The following is a 22,827-nucleotide window of genomic DNA, read 5'->3' on the forward strand; positions in this document are numbered from 1 at the left end:
ATGAAGGCAGCCATGGTAACTGTGACCACGTGCATGCCAGTAGTGTTCTCAGATAAGATAAAACAAGACTCAGTTTGCATTTCAGTGAAAGAGCTGAAAGTTATATTATGGGTGAGCTACGGCGTTAGCTGCAACATGGCTTTAAAATCCAAAATGTAAGTTGAACACACGCACAAAATCTTCAGAGTTATTACCAAAGCTAGAAAGTAAAAACTTTGGTGTAGAAGACTACATAAATATGATAGCCCTATTTCAGAAGCAACACATTTTTGGCAAAATCGTAACAGGAGCATGTAGGACAAGGCAGTAAGGTAATGTAGTCTGGATCACGATTGCTACAGCACAGATATTACATTTTCATGTATTTTCTTATTAGAGTTCACAAAAGATTGAACTGCACTTGTTCTGTTTCAGTTACGATATTGAAAAACTATCCAAATATAAAAATATCAACCTCTGCTGTTATTAACACAATCAATTCAGATATGAGGTCAGATGATATTGTTAATATTTTATTTCTAACTTCATTATATTCTACTACTCCTTTTTCAGTCTTAAATAATGATGAATATTAATTTTATAAGAGTTGCTGATACTTGTGAAAGAAAACAATGAAATCACATTAAACTGATAAACACTGAAATTACTACTCCTGGGATAAGATTTTGAATAAGGGGCAATATTTCACAATAAGCTGTACTGAATCCTTCAACTTATGCATGTTTTTATTTAAGAGCCATCACTTCTTTGTACAATAGCTAGAATCACTGGGGATGTAGCCTTTGTGGGATTTTTTTTTTTTAATTAATTACTTCATTTATCTTGATGGTCTTTTAGATTTACTGAAGTAATCTATGAGAGTGTTATTTTAATGAAATTTCAGTGACTTATTACCATTCCACTGTCTAGAATTTCTTACTGCTAACATTAAATAATCCACTAAAAGTTTACAAGTTTGTTTAGCCAGCGTTTGTAGCAATGCCAGAACGCTGACACTCGCTCATCAAGTGCATTTCTTACTCCAAATATTCTCAAGTTTGCGATAGCTATGCAATATTTTAACACACTTATCCTAGAAACAACATTACAGAGATTCAGGTTTTTTTGAAAATGTTAACTTAATCTGCTTGTAGGCACAGGCTGTAGGACTCAAGTTAAATGTATGATTTTATTTGCTGATATATATCATTTTATAATCCCTTTGCATTATTAACTCATTTCATTAAGAATTTTTTAAAAGCAAGTTAATTTCCCAGTAGCACAAGCTGCAGGTTTTCCGGACTGACGCAAATTTCCATCCATTGTTCACTAGCTTTAAGTTTCCTCATTTCATATGCGTCGAAGCTGGGGCCAACGGAACCCAGCAGTGCAGTGCTCCAGGTCTGGTTCCAGTCCAGGTAAACCAGCAAAGAACCTGATGTTTCAGAGGCAGTGCACCCACACGAGCTCATAGCTGTCCTGCATTTAATAATATTAAAGGCTCACCTGGTGAAACAAACGTATCTGCACTCACACATTTATCAGAATGGATGAGGATGTTAACCTACTCGCTTTGTTAGCTCACTACCCTCTCACAGATCAGATACTGCACTTCTCCTTTCTTCCTTTCCCTTACCATCGATATTACAGCTGCTCTACAAATCTCACCCTTTCGAGCAAAGGAGGACAGCGATTCTTTCTGGAATCCCCAGGAGGGCTTTTTATATTACCTGAGCAAAAGATTTCCTACCAAATTCACAGATGTTTCTTGTTCATCAGTAGCGCAAAGCACCGTGTAGTTTGGACAATCTCTCCTCAAGAGATAATTTTAACATACTTTTAATGAGACTATAGTTCAAATACATATTTGTTTTTCATTTAGCCAGCTTGCCTTTTAGATATCATTACCATCATTAACATTAAACTGCATTTTCAACCTCGATTCAAAAACACGCTGAAGGTGAGGTAGCTTCTCGAAGGCCCTCAGGCAAGAAGTACAACCTTCTTAAATTGCAGTCATCTTAGATATATTCTCAAGAAGAAAAGAATATCAAGGAAATCTTGACCATGAAAAAAGCAAAGCTTAGCAATTCTATATAACATATATACACCATTACAGTTTGCTACATTACAAAGGACAGTCTCACAGATAATTACTCAAAAGCGCTATACCTTTCAATCTCACATAGGTGGTTTAATCAGTTCAGAACCTTAACGAAAGGTCAGGCTACTCTAGGCCACGTTTACAGCCTAAATAAAAAAAATGCTGAACCTAGATTCTACTGGGATTAACAGGGCAACTTGAATCTGTATCTAATTATCTGCCATGCACTTATTGTGATGAGCTGAGGATGACTACAACAGGCATTGAGACTGTTGCAGTCTCATTGCTGAAGCCAGAATAAACAAGGACTTTAAATTTGAAGCAGCTCTTTCTCTTGCAGGCAAGAGCTTAGCAAAGTTCAAAAATGTCATTGAATGTGGTTTGTGGACTAATTACAATGTTAATTTCAACACTGATTCCAAATTTGGTAGGATTAAGCACTCACCTTCCTATTTCCCACCTAAGAGCCACTCTTTCTATATCGCATTTTACATGAAAGCAAGGAAAGACTGTGGATCAGTTGTATAAGTCTTCCTAATTACATAGAAGCTCTGTGTCAAAATCTTTGCATATCAGCAATGATGGTAAACAGTGTTTCATTAAGTTACAAGCAGCAGGAGCTGGGAAAACTTGAGGAGAAATTTTTAAGGTGAAATTTAATCAAAAAATGGATGGGATCACATGGCATGCATGCCTGAAGGTACTTGGATTCCATTACTCACATTGCTTCCGGGTTTAATTTCCCTTTGTCCCAGTACAAGATTTCAGGGTCCGGTATGACAGACTGTAAGATGCCAATAAAGAAAATAGGAAATCCTATAAACTTGAAAATGCAAACAGCAATGCTAAAAAATGTATTTGTCTTTTTTCTCCTTTTCACTTTGCAGGCCCATTGATTTCCTTCAGATATCTTCGGTTTTCAGGAAGTTGGTATTTCATTGCTCAACCATTTTCAATACCAAGATATTTTTTGTTAGACATCTTATTAAGCCCAGAGTATTTCAACACAAGAGTGAATTCATTCTGTACTGAATCGATTTTAGTGCAGCTTTTATATTGATTATTTAGAATCAGAGGCTATAACTGTTAAAGAAATACATTTCTTTCTTTGTTCAGACTAACAGTGTAACATAATAAATGAAAGGAATACACTATGCCATCCTAAACTGTTGTTTCATAATTTAAAAATAGAGATAGAATGCCATCTACTTGTTAGTTCCCAATATTGCTGGCTGAGGAAAAAGAGCTAGACTCCTTGGATTACTACACTCTTTATTTCATGCTTTAACTAATCATCTGTGTGCAGAATTATGTGGGGAGGAAAAAAAAAGCAACCATGAAATTAGTATTCACCTGATCAGTTCGATGCATGAATGGTACAACACAGCAGAGCTCTCTCCCTTTCAAACCTATTCATTCAACCCCAAATGTCATTCAGAACTAAAAGGCACCCTCTGACATTTTGTTTTCTAGAATCCAGATCTTGATAAGGAATTCACATTACAGAAAGTATAGAAGAAATAAGGGTAACGTTCAGAGATGGTCTTTGTACCACACTGCTCTCGAAGTCTCTGGAGATGACTTTCTGAGAACATACTGGTTCCTGAAGTTTCAGGATGGGCGTTATCAGCTGGGCAGAACAGCAAAGAGTTGTTATTCAAGTCAAAGGCAGACAAAACATACAATTATTCCTATTGTGTCAATGCTTTCATCACAGAACCCAAAATCAGAAAGTTGACCAGAAAAATCTAGAGAAAGAACTTATTATCTCTTATGAGCAAAGGAGGGGATACACCTATGTACGTAAACTTGGCTTACTGAAGTCTATACTGGTTCTCTACCAGCTTTCTTTACATCTCACCGTACTCTTCATTTGTAATTTTGTAATTTTTTTTTTCCGACTAGCAGAAAAACTCACTAACGAACCATGACCTGTTTTAGTGGAGAATTCTATTTGCTAGAACTGAAAGGTCCCTGCTCTGCCTCACATATTTGAACAAAGTGTCTTTTTTTTTTTTATAAATATTTTCCCCATGGCAAAGTAGCCATCAGTGTGAATAAAAGCCTCAGAAATAAGATCTGTAAATACTGTGTGTTAAGTTGTCATATCATTCATTTTTCAACACTTCTACCTTCCTTTACAGACATTTACTTGGATGCTCTACAAACCTTTTAAAAACGTTCATCATACACCAAGGACTCAAGCAACAAGTCTCCAGTGAGAATTTCCCCGCTACATAAAAATAGATGGAGGACTCTTAACCCGAGAATCATAAAGAGTTCTACTATCATTTTTGCTGCATTTGTTTTCTGTTTTTGATCTTACAGGGGATGAAGGTTGGCATGTTCATTTTAAAGCCAGAACAGCTAGTAGCACACTTCAGTATTGAGCAAAAGAATACGTCACTATAAAACCGTTCTACTTGTCTACTCAGGTAGCTCCACGGACTAATACTTTGAGAAAACAGTTGCTTCGGACAAAGAATATGGTCAAATAATTAATTATTTTTTATTAATAACACTTTTATTCCTTGAATACTGCACAAATGTATGCCTAGATTAAAAAATGATTTTAAGATATGTATGCCACCTATTTTTTCCCCTCTCTTTTTATCTTTGGATTTGATGCAAGACAAAAAGAGATTGAACACAAAAGTGAAGGAAAAGTAAGACATTAAACATTCACCATTTAGTTCTGGCCTACTTAGAGAACCCACTAAGTCTTAGTGGTTTCACAAAACTGATCAGAGTCACGACGGAGGAAATAATACAAGCTTTTGAGTTTGATACGATGCACCATCCAGATGACCATTCATCTCCAGATTTGAAAATACAGAATATCTAACAATGCTGGGTTTTGCTGCAGCTTGTGCTCCCTCTCCTGCACACTCTGAATACCTTAGAATTTAACCTTTATTTTTCAGTTCATGTAACCAAGCAATACTTCATAATATATATGATGGCTTCCATACACTTTGCGTGCCAGCAACCTTTTTCAGAGCTCCTCATAATGCTTAGATGTCTTAGTCAAATTAATATCTCCATTATCAAATCGCCAGTGTTTAGATATACACTGACTGGAAAAGTCCAGAAGCATAAACATGCATGCAAACACACATGTAAAAAGATGATTTTCACTTTTATAAGAGAAAAAAAGGTGAACAAATAGGCCCTGAATATTTTGCCAAGATCGTGCTATGAGTACAGAGATCTACTTATTGTAGAAAAATTAAAATTTGTTGTATTTGCACAACCTCAAAAGGATACAACCTTCTCATGGAAAAGAAGCGGACACCACTACAATATCAGCCCCAAGGAATGGAGAGATTAAAGAAAATAGAAAACAAACAGCACAATTCGAAGCAGCTTCACGGCTTCAGTAGCACATAGAAAATGCCTTTTCGTGCTATTGGCTAGCTCTTCCATTTCCTTCTCATCCTAAATATTTTCAAGAATTAAACCTCTTCCTGAAACATCGTGACACTAGCCAGCACTAATCAGGTTCCAGAGCGATGATGGAAGCCTTCAAATAAATTTAAAGGTGAACAAGAATGAGGATTAACACTGTCAGGGTTAGTGCCGCATAATTCTCTACTGAGCTAAGCTAATAAAGTGGCAACCTGATTAAATCATATCTCCTGGATTTTGTCTTTCTTCTAGCACACCAGGGACAAATAATGGGAATACCATTATTAGTATTCCCATTGGAATGGCAAAACCATTCCAGTTTGTCCCACCATGAACTAGAAGCCAAATCCTGACAGAATCTTCAAAGGCACTTCTAACTCTTATTGCACCACAATATCAGTGAGTTTTATTAATTTTTATGTAGACAGCATCTGTGAGTGCATTTAAGCAAGTAAATCTCAGTGCATTCTCTGCATGTAAAATGGAAGCATCTGTAATTTCTGCAGTTCCACCTAAGTAGGTTAGGTCAGGTCAGTACAAGCAATTAATATAAATGAACAAGAACTTCATAAAAGCAATTTAATTTGAATTAACAATTTATCTACTCCCAGACTTCACTACAGTCATGAGGCTGCTACTTCTTTCTATTAATATTTTTATTTATGTAGCATCCGCATTAGAGAAGATGAATGTATGCAAGCATACTAGTATAGAAACAATTTCAGGATGAATGCCCAAGAGTCTATAATGCATATAAATATTAAATGTATCTGTCAGGAAAACTTGTACGTTGCTTTCTCTATCCAGATGAAGTCCTGAAAACATCAGTTCTGAACTAGTTTCTGGGTAATCAAGTGTGTATTTTATGTATTAATATTATTTAACATATACATACGTTATAAACAATTACAAATTTAATATTTACGTCTTAAATTCTTTCCTAAGCCAATTTCTCGAGATACAGTTTTGGAGCTATGTTATGTTAATGGAATGAATTACATCAGAACACGTGGAAACTCCAGAAATTCTCTACTTGATTACCTCCATTCAAACTGAAGTGGTAATCATTTTATCTACACAACTTCAGTGAAGGACACAGTCTGTGTCAGACTGTCCCTGTGACTATGAACATACACAGAAAGCGATGGGGCAAGGATATATTTTGCTTCTTTTTAGGTTACTACAGCTGAGACTGAGGTAATCAGTGAAATCAGTCAGCAAAGGCTGAAACACAAAACAGCTTTCCATGCCCATATACAACAGCAGGTATGGCTCACACCGTATCTGTTTAAAAAAAGGTAGTTATGACAGTGGAGTTACTCCTGCCCTTTACAATTCTCAAGTACTTTGCAAAGAATTAATTAGTCCCACAATCATTTCAGGCTGGTAATTATCGTAATTTTGCTAAAAGAAAAAGAAACCAGTCGCACAGAGAGTTTGAGTGACTCACCGTGAAGCAGCACTGGCTCACTGTTTCACATTCAAGCAAACATCTCCCTGCTATCACCCCAACAAGATCACAAAAAGAAATTATCTCCGGGCTTTTGTTTGTTTGTTTACTTCTTTCCCCACAAACAATTCCTTTCTGGCTGGCGGATACAAAACAATTTAGAAATGCATTGAAGACCAGGTCCAGCACTAAAAATAGCAATGTAACTTCATCGGTTACTGCAATGAAAGAAATTAGATCTGTTTACAGACAATGAGCACCAAGCACTTCGGTGTTAGTTGAAGTCATATTTCTAAAGAGCATTAATCAGCAGTGGCTTAAGTCATATCCTGCAGCAACTAAGTTTTAAGTAATAACATTTCAAATAGCAACTTTCCATAAAAACAGATACTTTATTTTGATAGTTTTCAATGCTTGGTGCGTAGTTTCTCTTGAATTAGAAGGGTTTTCGTTTGGAAGCCGCAAGGGAATTTCCTTATGAAAGTTTCCTGTTTGCTTGGAGTGGGAACTGGTCTGGGTATAGTCATCTCGTTTAGAGTCTTCAGCAAATTTTTGTCTATCTTGCAATTCTACTTAGCTATGGAAGTCCATCATGCAAGATTATAACTGGTCTGGATGAAGTTTCTTGAAACTGAGGTATTTTCTTTAATTTTGGAGGATGCATATTTCTGATGCTTTCTGTTTCGCTAGAGAACTTGTAACCAGAACTTTTAGGCAAACCGTTAGATATGAGCATTATCACCCAAGTTAACTCATGTTCCTGTACATCACAGCATACATTTTCTTTTAGATATACATCCATAAACCCCAGATCACTTTCCAAAGGATTTCAAGTCTCAGTTATAGTTTGGATAAGATGTTCCATTTGCATTGTAGCCTACAGGGAATACTTTGCATAACTGCTTTTACCTAGAGAATGCCCTATTCTGTCTTCAGTGGAGTTTAAATTGCAGTTTTTCCCCTCCAGCCCAGAAAGTCAGCTTTAGCATGAGTCTTTCACATGGCAGTGGTTGGATGTGCTTCAGTGGAAGACAGACACCCTTGTTTTCCAACTGCTACAGTTCTCTGTACCGTGCTGAGGATACATAGTGCCTGCTTTCACTTACAAGCTAAGGCACTTGTCCTCCCTGAAAAAGGGTTTAAGTTGCACTATAATTTTTATTACCTCCAGTACGTAGACTATCTACATAGGTCAACCGCTTGTCCGCAGATGGGTACTACGCATTGTAGCTAGATAGACAAGCATGCAGTGTAACAGGAAGAAAAAAACATGTTCTAATTGGATGACTTACGGTTTGTTTCAATGCCATATTCTGCAGCTGTATAGTCCTTGATTGAGATGATGAGAAAAAGCTGATTTACGTGGTCACTTTGTAGTATGGACTGCGATTAATCCTCACGACAAATAACGTTTTATCTGTTTGCAAAGTTGCTCAAGCAAGTGAACAGACACCAGCCTTCAAGATTATACCCACTACCCAACAGTACAATTTTTCTGTATAACACAAGAGGCGGTGCTCAGTGTGATGAGGTCAAAATGAAATTATTTTCCACTTCCGTTTTCGTTACATTTTCACTATTTGAAACTGGATATCAAAATGTTCACCTAGAAATCACCGCTCAAGGTGAGCCATATTGTTTCTGTATCTTTTCCTATCCTTCACTCTCTTCCATCTCCCTTTGTGTAAATATTATCCTCCCATCTGTCTTTGGCAGGAGGAAAATTTATTTTCTCCTCTCACACATGTACTTCGTACCACCGCTTCTAACCTTTTTAAGTGAGAGAAGCTAGCCCTTACCTGAAGGTCCTTTTGACAATACCTATCAATTTGGACCTTCCACCTTCTGTGGAGAAGTTCTCCATATCCTGCAGAGACAAGCAAGCTTCTGTTTCTCCCTCTTTATGCAAGAACAGAGGCACTCCAGCTCTGCTACCTTGCTGCCAGGTGCCATTCTTTTTTCTCTATTATCATGCCACAGAATTCACTGTGGTATTGCAGGGAAAAAAATATGGAAACTAGAGTGTTAGGAAATGGGTTTAATAAATTTGTCACGTTTCAGCAACCCTTGTCTTCCTGAGGGCTTATAGAATTGCTCATTCCACTGACACATAAATGTCATGTTAACCATCATAATATCCTTGTTATCATGCTCACAATGCTTTCTTATCTTCATCTCTGTGGTTGTTAGGCAAGTAATATGACCCTTACATTACAGCTATTTCAACTCTTCCCACCCCTAAAGTATTCAATTGGCTGATCACACTGAAGTTTTCCTTTCAGATTGCAACAACTTAGTCTACACAAACCTATCTACACATGCAGCTTTCTCAGAGGAAAATTCCATTTCCAATGCATTCTTTCTCTATTTTGAAATTTTCTATGGGGTGTCCTGAAATCTTCCTGCTAAAACTCAAGTGGGAAAAAACAACTATACCATTTTTGCTGTTATTCTCACAGAATCAACATCCACACTTTTAACTTTGCCAACAAGTATCGCACGTATAATTGTGTTCCTCCACATGCGTTTGTATCTCTTCGAAAACACTTTACCAGAAGACATATAGCCATTTATACAAATATGATGATACATTACAAAGCCAGGTACTCAGGCAATATGCAACCTTTGCCAGAAGAGCAATATGCATTTGGGAAAAGAATTGCACATTTGTCCCCATATGCAGAGAATACACAGAAATACAATTTTGAAAACAATTTTGTTTTAAAAAATTCAGTGACTGGATGATCCAGCTGGGGAAATGTCTGACCTGAAAAGATTCGCCCAGTAAACATTAAACATAACAAAAGCAGCAAGCAAGTGAAAAACAAAACAAGAACAACAACTAAAAACCACTACAACTCTGAAAAACAAAAACCACACAGAAACAGCTCTACAATCAAGTCAAAGATAGAAAAAATTATTTGATAAGGGTGAAGAGTTTGAGGCAGTATCAAAAATAGGAAAGAGTTCTCTGCAACAATTTAATAAACTTAACATTATTGCTGCTATTTAATATCCTAACATCTTTTTGGGAAATATAAATTATTCACTGTTTGAGTGCCTTGTAATTTGATTCAAATGATGAATTAAAAAAATACTTCAATTGTAAAATATATTTTGTATGCATCTCACGGGAACATTGACCAACTTACTGAAACAGGCTCTCAAGAGATCTGGATGGCTCAGATGACTGCTAATGGATTGGGGCATCCTTCATCATTAAGATCATGAGTTGAATCCAAAACAAGTTGAAAGCAACTGGAAATGGTTTCTCAAAATATCTAGAAATTCGAAAGAGTTGTATTAGACCTCTTCATCATGTCCTCCAACTTTTCTTCAGGAACATTTTTGGAACCTCTGGTTTATACTACAGCAACATAGAAAATGTTTAGACCTTCTTGACAAGTTTTTCAAGGCTGACTGGACTGTTGGACTCCTTGCTTCATTCTTGGCCTCAGTGCTGAACTTTTGCCTGTCTTTCACACATTCACCCCATTCTTTGATCAGTAGGACCTCCTACCAGTCTATCAGGGGATACAAGAGCGACATCAGGAACCGCAAGCTGCCCAGATACACGCTAAGGATCATCACCTTTTCAGAGTTCTTTTACCCTTGCTTAAAAGCACACACCTGCAGCCCAAGCAACCAAAATTGTTTACCTTATTTTTCCCAGTCCCTCCACAATAGCATTGCATTGGCAGAAGCAACAGAGTTGGCCAGACCGTTGCTCCGCAAATTCCTCTGTTGTTAGATCCCAAAGCCACCTTCCTTTGTGTAGGACAGCGCTTACAAGGGCCATAGGCCTCCTATCCCCTGAGCAATTATCTTTGACCGCCAGCTGCATCCTAGCTGCCCTATTCTTCTCATGGCCACTATCATGTCTGCAGGCATCTTTGTAACTTCACTTTGAGTAAAGGACCTCTGACTGTTTCCTACCCAGAAGCGGACAGTGCTGGCAGGAATAGGCCACAAGCAGTTCTAGGTGGCAGAGGCTCTCCTCCAGCTCAGGGTCTGTGTGGGACTGCAGGGCCAATATAGACACGGCCTGGTCAGAGAGGGCCCGGGCCTGTGCTGCCATGGCCTCCGGGCCCATGACCAGGGAACCTCCAGCACCACGGAAGTTTGCTTGATAAAAGTCAACATGCTGCATCTAAGGAATCGTGACAGGTTCTGGATGAAGTGAGAGCCCCTTGTCACTGCAAAAAGCACAAAAGAGGAAAGAGGCTGTCAAAATTCTAGGACTGAATCAACTGGCAGCTCAGGAAGCTTTGTTCACATTCAATAAGCCGTTTTCCTAGCAGTAATTCTGTTGTTCTTGGGAATTATTGGTTTAGTAGGTGGCTGGTAGCCAGGAGGCTTCAGGGCAGTGCCTCAGCTTGCTGCCAGTCCGAACAGTGCAACTTTGAGAAATGAAGTCTAGATCTGCAGCTTCGCCCACTACATGAAATATCTTTGAAACAGAAACCATCTGTGAGTATCTGTGAAATTCTTAGTATAAAAATATCTTCAACCTTGATTGGATTTTTGATGCCCTACTGTAAGATAAATAATAGTGACTTTTTAATAAATGCAAGTCCTCATATAAAAAAGTGTGGATGAACTAACGTCCTTGAAATTTGCACACAACATAAAGAAAAAGGGCGCAAGGCAGGAACAATAGCTTAATAGAAACACTTAGTACATCTGAGAAACTCAGTATCAGGCACATGAACCTCCATCCACAGACCCAAGAAAAGCTGTATTTTTCCCAGAAATGTAACCTTCTTTCACACCTCAAACATTCAGCATGGTACTGATGGCACTGTCAGCTCCTAACAGCAGTCTACCTACCTGCATTGTACACATCAGTGGAAAAGTCTCAAGAACTGAACATTCCCATTTACTTAAATGACGAACTTCTAAATTGTATGAGACCTAACAAAGATGTCTTCCAGTACCTTTAAAACTCCCTGGCTTCCTTATAAAGTTGTGTCTTAGAAATGTAGATACAAATGGCTATTCATAGGAAGGCACACAGCAAGCCTGAGGCAAACTGTCATTGAATAACTGAAATCAGAACCTTTTAGTTAAAGAATGGCTAAAATGGCCAAGAAGAAAAGGTAAGACTTAACTGAATTAGATTACATCACTGTTATAAAATATGCTGAGACAAGCTTAGCTCCTGCATTCATTGGTGTGAGATCCACTGAGATGTCTTGCAGTTTTTGCAGCTTTCAAAATAGCAATATTTAAGAAGACCTCAAGCTTCCAAAGTGAGTCAGACTGAGTTATTTCTCAAACCCTATATCTGGTCACCAGAGAAGAAACAATGAAATATTCATCATCGCTTCACAAGAGGCTGCACCAACAATTGAGATAGAAGCCACAAATTCATCTGGATAGTAGGTACAATCCCTGTATTTGTCTCCTATCAGGAAAGTTTTTTTTTTTTTTCTCCACATAAAGTGCAGAGACTTAAAGAGAAAAATTTTATATATATAAAAACAAAAATACTCCTTTTTAACTCTAAAGTCGGCATGAATTATATTTCTATTCAACTCCACAGTCACCTAGAAGATACAAAGATGAAGCAAAACTTTCAGAGAGATATATATATATACTGAGAATTTTAGGAATGTCATTATAACAATTTCATGTGAAAATTCTATGAAGTGTTTTTAGTACACTTCAGAATAATTGTGTCATTAGGAATAAATAACAGTGGTAAAGTGATGCTAGCAAATTTAACAGTAGGAAGAAAAAGGAACCTCTTTTTTTCTAATTACTGTAACACAGATTATTCTGAAACATGTTTAACACTTAAAATTTCCAGTGAGGCATACCCATTTGGAAAGAATTGCAAGGGTCAAAGCAGAACTTGTTGGCATACAGAAGAAATATTCTGCACCAAGCAAACATATTGTTTGTATTTCTACAGATCTATGAGTCTAATCTCCTAGAATTTCCAAGAAAGTACTGGGCAATTCACAGCAGAGGGGCAGAACCTGTACAATCTTACCACTTAGGAACTTTTTTCCTAAATGAGCATACGTAATATCAGAGACAAGAGTCGTTATGAGTTTTTAGTCACTTGTTTTCGATTTCAAAGAACTGTAGGGTTTGTGCATTGGAAAACGTCTAGGAGTGACTCTTTCTTAGGTACGTTGAGCAGAAGGAAAGGATTAATAAGCTATATGAAACAGTAATAAGTGAATAGGAATAATTTGAACAGAGCAAGATGAAAGCGTAACAGATCATTTTAATGATGCGTAAACTGCTCGAAGAGAGTGGAGATTAAATGTATTGCCTTCACGTGTATAAGGCAGGAAGGGTGAGGTGTACGTAGGATTTTAGAGACGAGCAGAATACTTTCTCTTTGACCACGGTTCTCTTGCCTTGCATCTGTGATCTGCAAAACTCTAAACATTTTACTTTCTCCATTTAGTTAATATGGCTGTAACAGTTCCTAAATGATTAATATCACCTTTGTACAGATACCAATAAATAAGTTGCAACAAACTGGGTATTGAGAATCCTGAAATGTAATTAGCTACATGCACGCTTTTTATCAGCAAATCTCAAACTATACAGTAAACAGAAATGAAGGACAAAGCATGACCATGCAACATCATTACTCAAGAAAAAAATGATACATTTATACCCTCATTACTCACATTTTATAGTTGTGGATGCTGAAATACAGAGAAAGTGGCGGTGCAAGGTCACTCCGGGGAAGCTTGGAACAAAAATCAGACATCTCATTCTCCAGAATAGTGTTCTGCTCACTGCTTTATAAATTGCTTTTCTCCTTAAAAAAAAAAAAAATAAGAAGATAAGGATCACAACAGTAAAGTTACAGAAAAGGCCTTGAGTGACACACAGATAAGTATGGACTTAAGATAAGCTGCATTTCTGCATCTCATTTGCAGCGATACTATTTGTTGACTTCAATAAACCACATGCAGAAATAATATCAGTGCTAACAGAAACACCTAATAATCTTAAAAGCAATATTCTGGTCACTCTGAACTCAGTGATAACGTTTCCATTGTGACTAAAATTTTATTCACAATGCTGTCTTTGAACATTTGTATCTTATAAATTATCTCATCTGAAAGCAAACTGCTGCCAACAAATCTGTCTATTCACTCCAGTGGAGTCTAGAGCTACTTTTGAATAGAGTGGAAAAGGCAGAATATTACATCTCTTCAGCTAGGTCTTTGTGAGGGCTCACTTGCTAATGACTCTCTCTTTTTCAGCATGCCTCAAAGCAAAGCAGTGAAAACATCACGCATTTAATATGCCACTGATACATCAAACAATGTCACTGGAGAAAGACGTATTTACTTCAAACCAAAGTACAATGAAAAGAATATTATTCTGTAGAAGAAATCCTTTTCGAGCTGTGGCATCACCATAATAAGTCACTCTCAGATTCTGCCTCGCCATGAGCTGCTCACTGCGAGAAATGACCAAGAACCCATTCACTAAGGCTGTCCAGACCACTAATACAGCAAAATGCATTAAAAACATCACTCACGCTAATTTTCTCCCAGCCAAAACGTGCTGTGGTACAGCAATTAGTGATTTCTTGTAGGTAGATGCTAAGTTCAACCATCAAAAACGACATGACTCCTGGCAGGTATTGTTCTGACTTAGCAGTCCCCTGAGCAAAGATAAATTCAGCAGGATTTGACGACACCGGTATTTGTGTACACATGTGAGTTTCCCCGTGCCTTGTGTGTAGACAGGGCCAGGCAGGTGATGGGCAGCTTTGGGTATCCCTAACAGGTTGTACTTGCAGATTCAGTTTTGGGATGACCTATCCTTCCTTCCAAACGTTCCTGTCTTCAAGTAAGTAATGATCTACCTGCTAGAGCACCTTTCAACAAAGTGAAATGTTGCAGACAGGAAGGTTTTTAAATCAGCTTGGAAACCTGCAAGCTAGCACATCAGTATACATAAATATTTGTATGTTTAGCAAGCTTCTCTGTTCTGCCATCATTTAACAAAACCGTGCCTAAAAATAGTTTCTAATCCACATGAGTTAGAATTTCTACATCTCTATTAACTTCTACCCTTTGCTGAACTCCCTCTGCGTTTATATTTTTGTCTGCTGATAACGTGTCAAGAAATGAATGCAGTCTCCCACATGTGATCATGAGTCCTTCTTTTAAAGATAAATACCGACCCGATGCGTTACATCCTGCAGATGTTAATAGAACTCAGAACAGTGTTAGTACTTTCTGGAGCCAAATGACACTGCAAGCCTTGCGCCTCTTCCAAAACAAGGATGATTTCTCATTTTGCTGCCCTTAGCCCTGAAAATTGATCAACGCAAAGCCAGGTGCTTGCTTGCAAAGCCAGGTCCTTAACAACATAAGCATCAGAGAATCTGAAACTTTCTAACGCTTTGTCCATGTTATTTCTTTGTCCTTGCAGCTGCTGAGGCTGTTCAGGGAGTGGAGGAGCACAGCTCCATAAACTGAAAAGGAATGTCAGCTTTCAGTCCGAACATTCTGGATTTGTTTCCTTGCTTGCATGTACTGGGAATACTGAATTATATTACAGGTTTATTGGCAGCTGTTTTGCTTTGTATTTACAATGACCTAGATTGCCAGTTTCCAATCTGTCTGCAAAGCAGTTGAAACATAGCTGTACTTTCCCAGAAGATGACTTGGGGATTCGTCTGGCAGGGACAAACAGTACACCATGAGCACATACCTCTTCTCACCCTCCCAGCTCCCACAGAACTAGAGAACAGAATATTGTGAGAATGTGCCTAAAGTAAGAACTAGAAAAAAAAGAGAAATTTATCCGCTTTGCTCTCAAAATTTTGCAAGCGCAGGCAAAGCTGCAAAGACTGAAACACGTTTATATTTTAAAGATGCAGAAAGAGACTTCCAATGTGAGAAAGTCGATGGAATTATAGCTAGTATTGAACTTCCTAGCTTTTCTTTTTCTCAGCCTTTTGGTGCTGATGCATTTCAAATCTGAGAGACAATTTGGATGATTCAGTGCTTGTTTCAGAACAGCTTTTGAAAATGTAAAATATCTACTACTCTTTCTCTTCCTAGCATTCATTTGCAGAAGGAACAAAGAAACCTTTATTGAATAACATGCTATACTACAGAACAGCATTTGCCACCATCTCTGGCTCTGAACCAGGAATTCATAGTATCACCTTACATAAGCATTGTGTTCATTAACAGATTGATAAAGACAATGTCAAACCCAAGAACAAGTCTGACAATACAATTGCAGCATCATTCTATTATTAGCACCACAATCAGTCAAACGCTGGAAGATTTTTAAAGGAATTTTGGGATCAGTATTGTGTCAGCAATTTACTAATGATGGCAATTCATGGTCACTTCAATCACACGTGAAAGTTTTTAGTCTGAAAGTAAAGTATTTGTTCTTGTTCTTATATCCTTATCTCTTGTATTGTCAGCCACTCTAGTCTCAAAATTGTTATTAAGTAAAGAAAAAGCATCACTTTTCCTGTGATCCAAGCCCCACTCCATGAAAGAAATCTGTAAAAGGGAAAGCACAATGGACACCTCTCTAATTCCAATTTGATTGTATTTGAAAAAAGCATAGTAATTAGCCCTGATAAAACAACATTGTCTTATTTGACATGACCGTTCAGAGATGGACATTTTGTACATCTCTGTTTCACCACAACTTTAATTCACCCTTCCGGCAAGTTTGACCAAATATATATCCAGAAAACTAAATCTGGAACTTTTCTATTTTCATCATATAAACATATGAAGTGGGCTCAGCACAGGGTATAGCCCGGCCCCCCATTGACCCCATCTCCTTCCAAACACCCACATGTACAATCTCCTGGTCACCTCTTAGAACTACATACACAGCTAATGAGCCTCGGATTTTCATTTTGAATTGTGGTTGTTGGATAAGGCATTCAAACAGAAATAAAACTGTTTGTTTTCTCTGCACATGAACAGTGATGCTCAGTTGATTAACAATTGCTTTTTCTGGTGTGGATGATTTGTCTGATCACTATCATTCCCAGCAGCAGAAAGAAAATCTTTCCTGACGGATAAAGTTTGTACCCAAGAGGGGGACACAAAGGCTCCTGTGACTATTTTTGTAACTTCAACTGATGACTGGCACAGCCACTAATGAGTGCTCCAGAACCTAATCTTCCCTCGTGAATGCTTTAATATTAGGCTAGTAAATCAGGCTTATTTTTGCTGTATTTTTCCCTGGCACAAAAAAACAGATGAGAATAATGGCTCATTTGGACTCTCACCTAATGACTTTCCCTCCAAGAGGGGCCTACAGCTTTCTGTAGAGAGTTCTCTATCTTGTCAGGTAGAGAACCTGAACAAGGCTATTACGTACCTATAAGACTGCTCAGTCTCTGGTGGAAAGGGGGGAAATGCCCTCAAGAAGGTCGGAAATGAGCTTGTCTCCTGTGCGCTGGCTGACTAACCATCCAGCACCTCATAAGGAAGCTACTGGAATCTTATCTTTCATTATTATTACTGAAAGCTGTTACGGTCTTGTCTTGGAAATCCTATCAGATCAAGACCCATTTGTGAACATGTACATATTCAATTTGTGAACCCTGGGGCAACTCATGATCCTATTTCTATCTTTTCTACCACACCAAAATCAAAGGAGATTGTCACGTCTAGGAAACAAACTTCAGTACCCAGAGGACTCCAAGTGCGGTACCTGAAGCATGAAGGATTTTCAGGCGTGTACATTTAAAGTAATTTGTCTAAAGTCAAGGAGAGAGGAATCATAAACTCAATTTTAAGAAATCAAAGACAGTTGGGATTTATGCATTTGCATTCCGATAGGGATGAAACCATCAAAAATCCAAGCTAAATTTCTAAGAAGATCAAAAGGAATCGGGTCCAAATTATCCCCAGCAGATTTTGGTGTCAGAACGAGATAACTTTTATCAGCAAGCAAAGATGGAAAGAGGCGACAGGAGAAAAGGGAGATGTTATGCAAAGTATAGCCTGTTGCAAAAAACAAAAACAAAAACAACCTTTAAACATTTGCCTTTATATACTGTTTCTATTAGATTCTGCACTTCACATTAAATTTTGAACTCTTGGAAGATTTGTTCTAAATAAATATCATATCAGATCTACATTTCTCAATGTAGAGCTATAGAATGTTGCATAAGAAATGTGAAAATACAGCTTTCCCAGTTTTATGCTGAATGAAGTCTTGAGCTGAAGAGCTACGTTCTCAGCCATAGAATTAAATAAAAACTAAATACAGTTATGTTTGGGGATTTCAGAGTCAAAGTTTCTAATATATCTCTATCTCTACAAATGCTTGAGCTGGGTACATCTTCGACCATAGCTTTTTTTTTTCCTTTGACAGTAAAAGTAACTACGGTCAAGCACAACTTAAGGAAACCTAACATTAAAGAAAAGTGAAACAATCACCACGAGTTGATTTCTAAATTAAAATTACTATTGCTGCACATACAGCACTCAATAGCTCATCCAACTAGACTATGCATACACAGCCATATGATATTCATATATTGGTATTTTCAGATTCAAATACATGGACTTGCAAACTTGGTTTTTTAGGGGCCAGTTGAAAGTATTGTCTTATATTTGTTTAAGGAGCTCAGATTTTTCCGAACAGATCACACTGGCAATTATCCACCAAACTTAACATGCTCATTTTCTAAATGACTTCTTGAAAATAAACTAGCATGATTAAAAGCTAAAATATTATTAACAGATAATAGAATGTGCCAAAAGGGAATCAATACAAATTACAAACAAAAAAGAAAAATAGAATAATATATTTATTCTCATCATAAATCGTCCTTTATTATGACCCTAGACGTTGCAGACATCAATCAACACAGGAAATATTGAAGAAATGCTATGGTGCTCTCTGCTTCAAACTCTTCAAAATCAAGAATTCATCCAGTAAATTACTGGAAAAGGCATCTCCCACTGGAACTTCATCTAGCTTTAAATGAGCACGTGTATATTTTGTGCATGGAAAATCTACAGCAAGCACTCAGGTAACAGCATATATTTTGAGCTGGGTGCTTGTCAGACACTGACTGTTAGAGAAGTTTCTCTGTTTACAGTTGCACGATGTGACAAAGAACATCTGAAGGGAATTTTGTTTTCATGAGGATATGCTGCTTGTTGAAAATGTCCTTGAAACTATCCTAACCTAGGAGAAGAGAATGGCTATTCAGAAATAAGATGACTCAGGAGGAAATATTATCATTCCTATCCTGAGGCAATAAAGTTTACTCAGTAATTTCCACTTTGTCTAACCTCTAAGCTATCTTATAAGTGCCAGAAACATTCTTTCCAGCAACAAGAAGATGATGAAAATTTATGAAGACTTCATTCCTAAACAAAATCAAAAAGAAAAAGAAAAAAGATGATCTTCCCCCTTTTTAAACGGTCTCATAAGAATTAAACCTTTAATTAGTAAGGAACAATTAAGGAAGAAAATCACAAGTCTGCTCATATTTCATGTATTCAGTTTTGACCACAGAAGTGAAATTTTTAAGAGGCCCCCTGTTGTGCCTTTGATGTTTTTGCCAGGGGAGGTATTACAACAATCCAAAGCAAGGTGTGTAGGCTACCAGTGTTTCCAGCAATCAGAGTATAGAATTAGTGGGTGTTAAAAAGAAAACCACAGCCAGAGTGACTGGCATTATTCTCATAAGTCAGATGTCAAGTTTAGACATGGACACTGAAGATACAGAGAATAAGAAAGCCTTTGAAGAGATAGAAAACATACAGAAAAGAGAACAGTATGTGCAGAGCTGGAGACTAAGGAAAGAGAAGAAGGACCACAGAAGAATGAAGAGATTTAAGAGCACCGGGGGAGGAAGTTCTGACCTAGCAGAAGGATAGCACACGCAACACTAGCCCTGATTAACCACCACAATAAAGTTAAACATAATAATCCCATGAGCGATATCCAGACTAATAAATTGGGAGCACTGACGGCCCGAACAGGATTATAAATTTACGACTCCTTTAGCTGAGCATCTGGACCCCATAAGCTCATCTGGCTTCCTCAGTGCATGTGTTCTCGTGACAGATGTCACTTGTACAGCACTCAGGGCTGCAAAAACAAATGGAAAGAATTGTTTTTACCAACCACATACTGCAGGAAGGAACTAGAGGATGAAAGTCTCGATAGAAATCCAGAAAGCCCAACGAAGAGACATTCAGTTCTACGAAGGGAGATGTAGCTCAGAAAGCCGTTATTCTGCGCACCTCAGGTGAACATCAGGGTACAGAAGTTGGCAGCAGATGATCTGTGGCTCATTTCTTGAGGGACGTGGGAGGTGAAACAGGGCTGGGTGATGTATTCTTTTAGTCCCGGAGCAGGTAGGACAAAAACACATGTTCTCACTGTGTTGAAATCTTCCAACACAATCAATAATTTTTGACTTAGACCAAACTTAACAAGTGAGGAGAAAAAAATCCAATTAAATCCAGCTCCTTTAAATGCAGCTATAGCTTGCTGTGAGTATGGACAATTCAGAACAGGACCGTTTCTCCTAACTTTTGGGAGTAGCGTGACAATTGCTGTCATCAGTACTGTCTTGTGAGAAAAACCCTTTCAGCCTACCTGCCTGTAAAATAAGCAATTGTGAGACAGCTTTCAGCTCCAAATAAGTCTTTAGATGATGTCCCCATCTAACCCAGTAAATTGTTCCCGGGCCTAAATTCCAAATTTCAGAGCTTACTATCCTGTATGCATCCATTTTCATACAGATTACCAGAGCAGTATGTTTGACCATACTGCTCTGACTGATCAAATGCTTCTCTTTCAAGTGTACCATTTGCAGGAAAAACACCACCCACTCACTTAGGGCCTAGCAAACGGAGCTCTTTTTCAGGACACCAATATTTTTGCCCTTCTCCTGCAAATTTCTGGAGTCTATCTGAGAGCAACCAGACAGAGATTCTGGCTGTGTTGATCTGCAATACGTGCACGTATTAAAGTTCCAGTCAGGATGTGGTATGCTACTGCTGTGCAGGTCATGCAAGAATCATAAAAGAACCTGAAAACTACTCCCTTATAAGACAGATTCTGAGCTCTCACATCAGCAATTTGTTTTTCAAAGCACCAGTGTGGTCAAACAACACAGCATACTGTCATCTGTCAGCTTGATTGTGGTTTGGGGAAATGGGCTAAGACTTTTCAATGTCTGCTCTGTGGTAATAATTCCTAAAAATAGGTAGGGGCTCCTTTTATTATCAATATGAAATACGCATTTCCTAAACACAGTAAAATAGAGATAGATCTCACAAGAAGTTCTCTCTCTCCAAATGCACAAACTCTTCTAAACTTTTCTAAAGAAAATCCTTAACTCTGGAGGTTAGGATGAAGGAAAAAAAAAAAAGTCATGCCAAAACCAAACATAAAGATCAAAAGATTCGGCGCCAAGAAAACTTAATTTGATGGAAATTGCAGGTCCTTCTTACTGCAACTGAGAAAGGAATTTGAGTGCGGGGTACTGCTTAATGCTCTGTCACGTGGAATATAAGTCAATAAAATCTTAGTTATTCACGAAAATGCCACTGTGAAGTCTCCTTCCATGACTTTGCCACTGCTGTTCTCTATGTAAGACTTGAATTGCTCTACTGGGAGTATTTTGTTTACTTTCCTTATTTGAAAAATTTATTACAATTGATGCAACATCATGTTATGACATCAATATTAATAGTAACACATCAATAATAAGATGACTTTTTATGTTTCACAGCCATGCATGGAAATTTTCAGAAACTGCACCGCATATTATTAGTTAAGTATTCAGTGATGCAGAATCTTTCATAAACACAAAGACCGAGTAAAACAGATAACAATATTTCAAGAACAACATCAGAAAGTACAGAGAAGTCAAAAAGACCAAACCTAATCTTACAAACATAGTCAAAATGGTTTTCCGTGTCATACATGAAAAAGTTGATGGAATCAATAACATAACTGATCCTTAATCAACACATAATAACTGAAGGTTATCTAACAGCAGCCTGCAGCCCTGAGTGCCACCACTAGAAGCTCTTTTAAGGCTCAAGCGGCAGATGAAGACAACACCAATCAAGAGCAAAAACACGTACGTTTTTCCTTTGTTTCTCTGCCTTCTGGAGTCAGTACAGAAAAGTGATCAGTCCTACTTACACCTCCAGGAAAGCTGCACGGCAGACACATCCTCTATTTCCTCCTGGGGCTGAACGAGGCTGACCATATTCCCTCCACCACGTGGCACCAAAATTCAGCGCTAGTTACACTGATGAGAAGCCCTGAGGCCATCCCTGGTGCTGCTATTTTGTGCCTGCTGCGTCAGCAGGGGACTCCAGGCCACGGCGTCACTGTCCTCTTTCTGCCACTCGCTAGAGAGGGAGGTGAGCAATGATTTCATTCCCCCAGGCTTTCTTACTCCACAGAAAACACAAAAGCCTTGCCAGTTCCCTTCTGTGTTTGAGATCAAACCCAGAATAGCGGCCACATTCTCCAACTGAACAAAAAGGAGAATTCCCCATCACGTACGGCATTTCTCTACAGGGACTGGCCTAAAATAACTAAATACAACAAAGCTGTAGAAAGCATTGAATTAGCACATTTAATTTCACTGCAGAGCAACAACTGGAGTCACATCAGCGTACGGATCTCCAACACACTGATGAATCAATGAAACAATTCATTTGAAATACAAGATTTCAGCAAATGTGAGTTGGAATAGTGCAGGAATTTTCCATTTCCGAAATGGAAAAAACTGTTTCAAGAAGGAAATCATTTTTGACCTCCAAAATGTAAACACTTTAACCACTTCTACCCGTTACAAAAATGGCTGCAAATTTGAGTCTCAGAAATACCCCCATCTTCCTGAGCTCACGCGCATTCA

General features: G+C 38.0%; 1 long non-coding RNA gene across 2 annotated transcripts in view; it reads right to left on the reverse strand.

The window, feature by feature from the left end:
- Positions 6,817-22,827, reverse strand: part of LOC110397261 — a 34,954-nt gene continuing 18,943 nt past the window's right edge. Inside the window, exons 2-4 of one of the 2 annotated variants that reach the window (XR_002437654.1) lie at positions 13,595-13,728; positions 10,094-10,222; positions 6,817-9,708 (exon numbers count right to left, since the gene is read on the reverse strand). This is a non-coding gene — a long non-coding RNA (uncharacterized LOC110397261). Of the gene's footprint in view, positions 10,223-13,594; positions 13,729-22,827 lie in introns of both variants that reach the window. The other variant, XR_002437653.1, reaches the window with a different exon arrangement.

This window comes from Numida meleagris, chromosome 4 (genome assembly GCF_002078875.1).
Source record: "Numida meleagris isolate 19003 breed g44 Domestic line chromosome 4, NumMel1.0, whole genome shotgun sequence".
NCBI classification, from domain to species: domain Eukaryota; kingdom Metazoa; phylum Chordata; class Aves; order Galliformes; family Numididae; genus Numida; species Numida meleagris.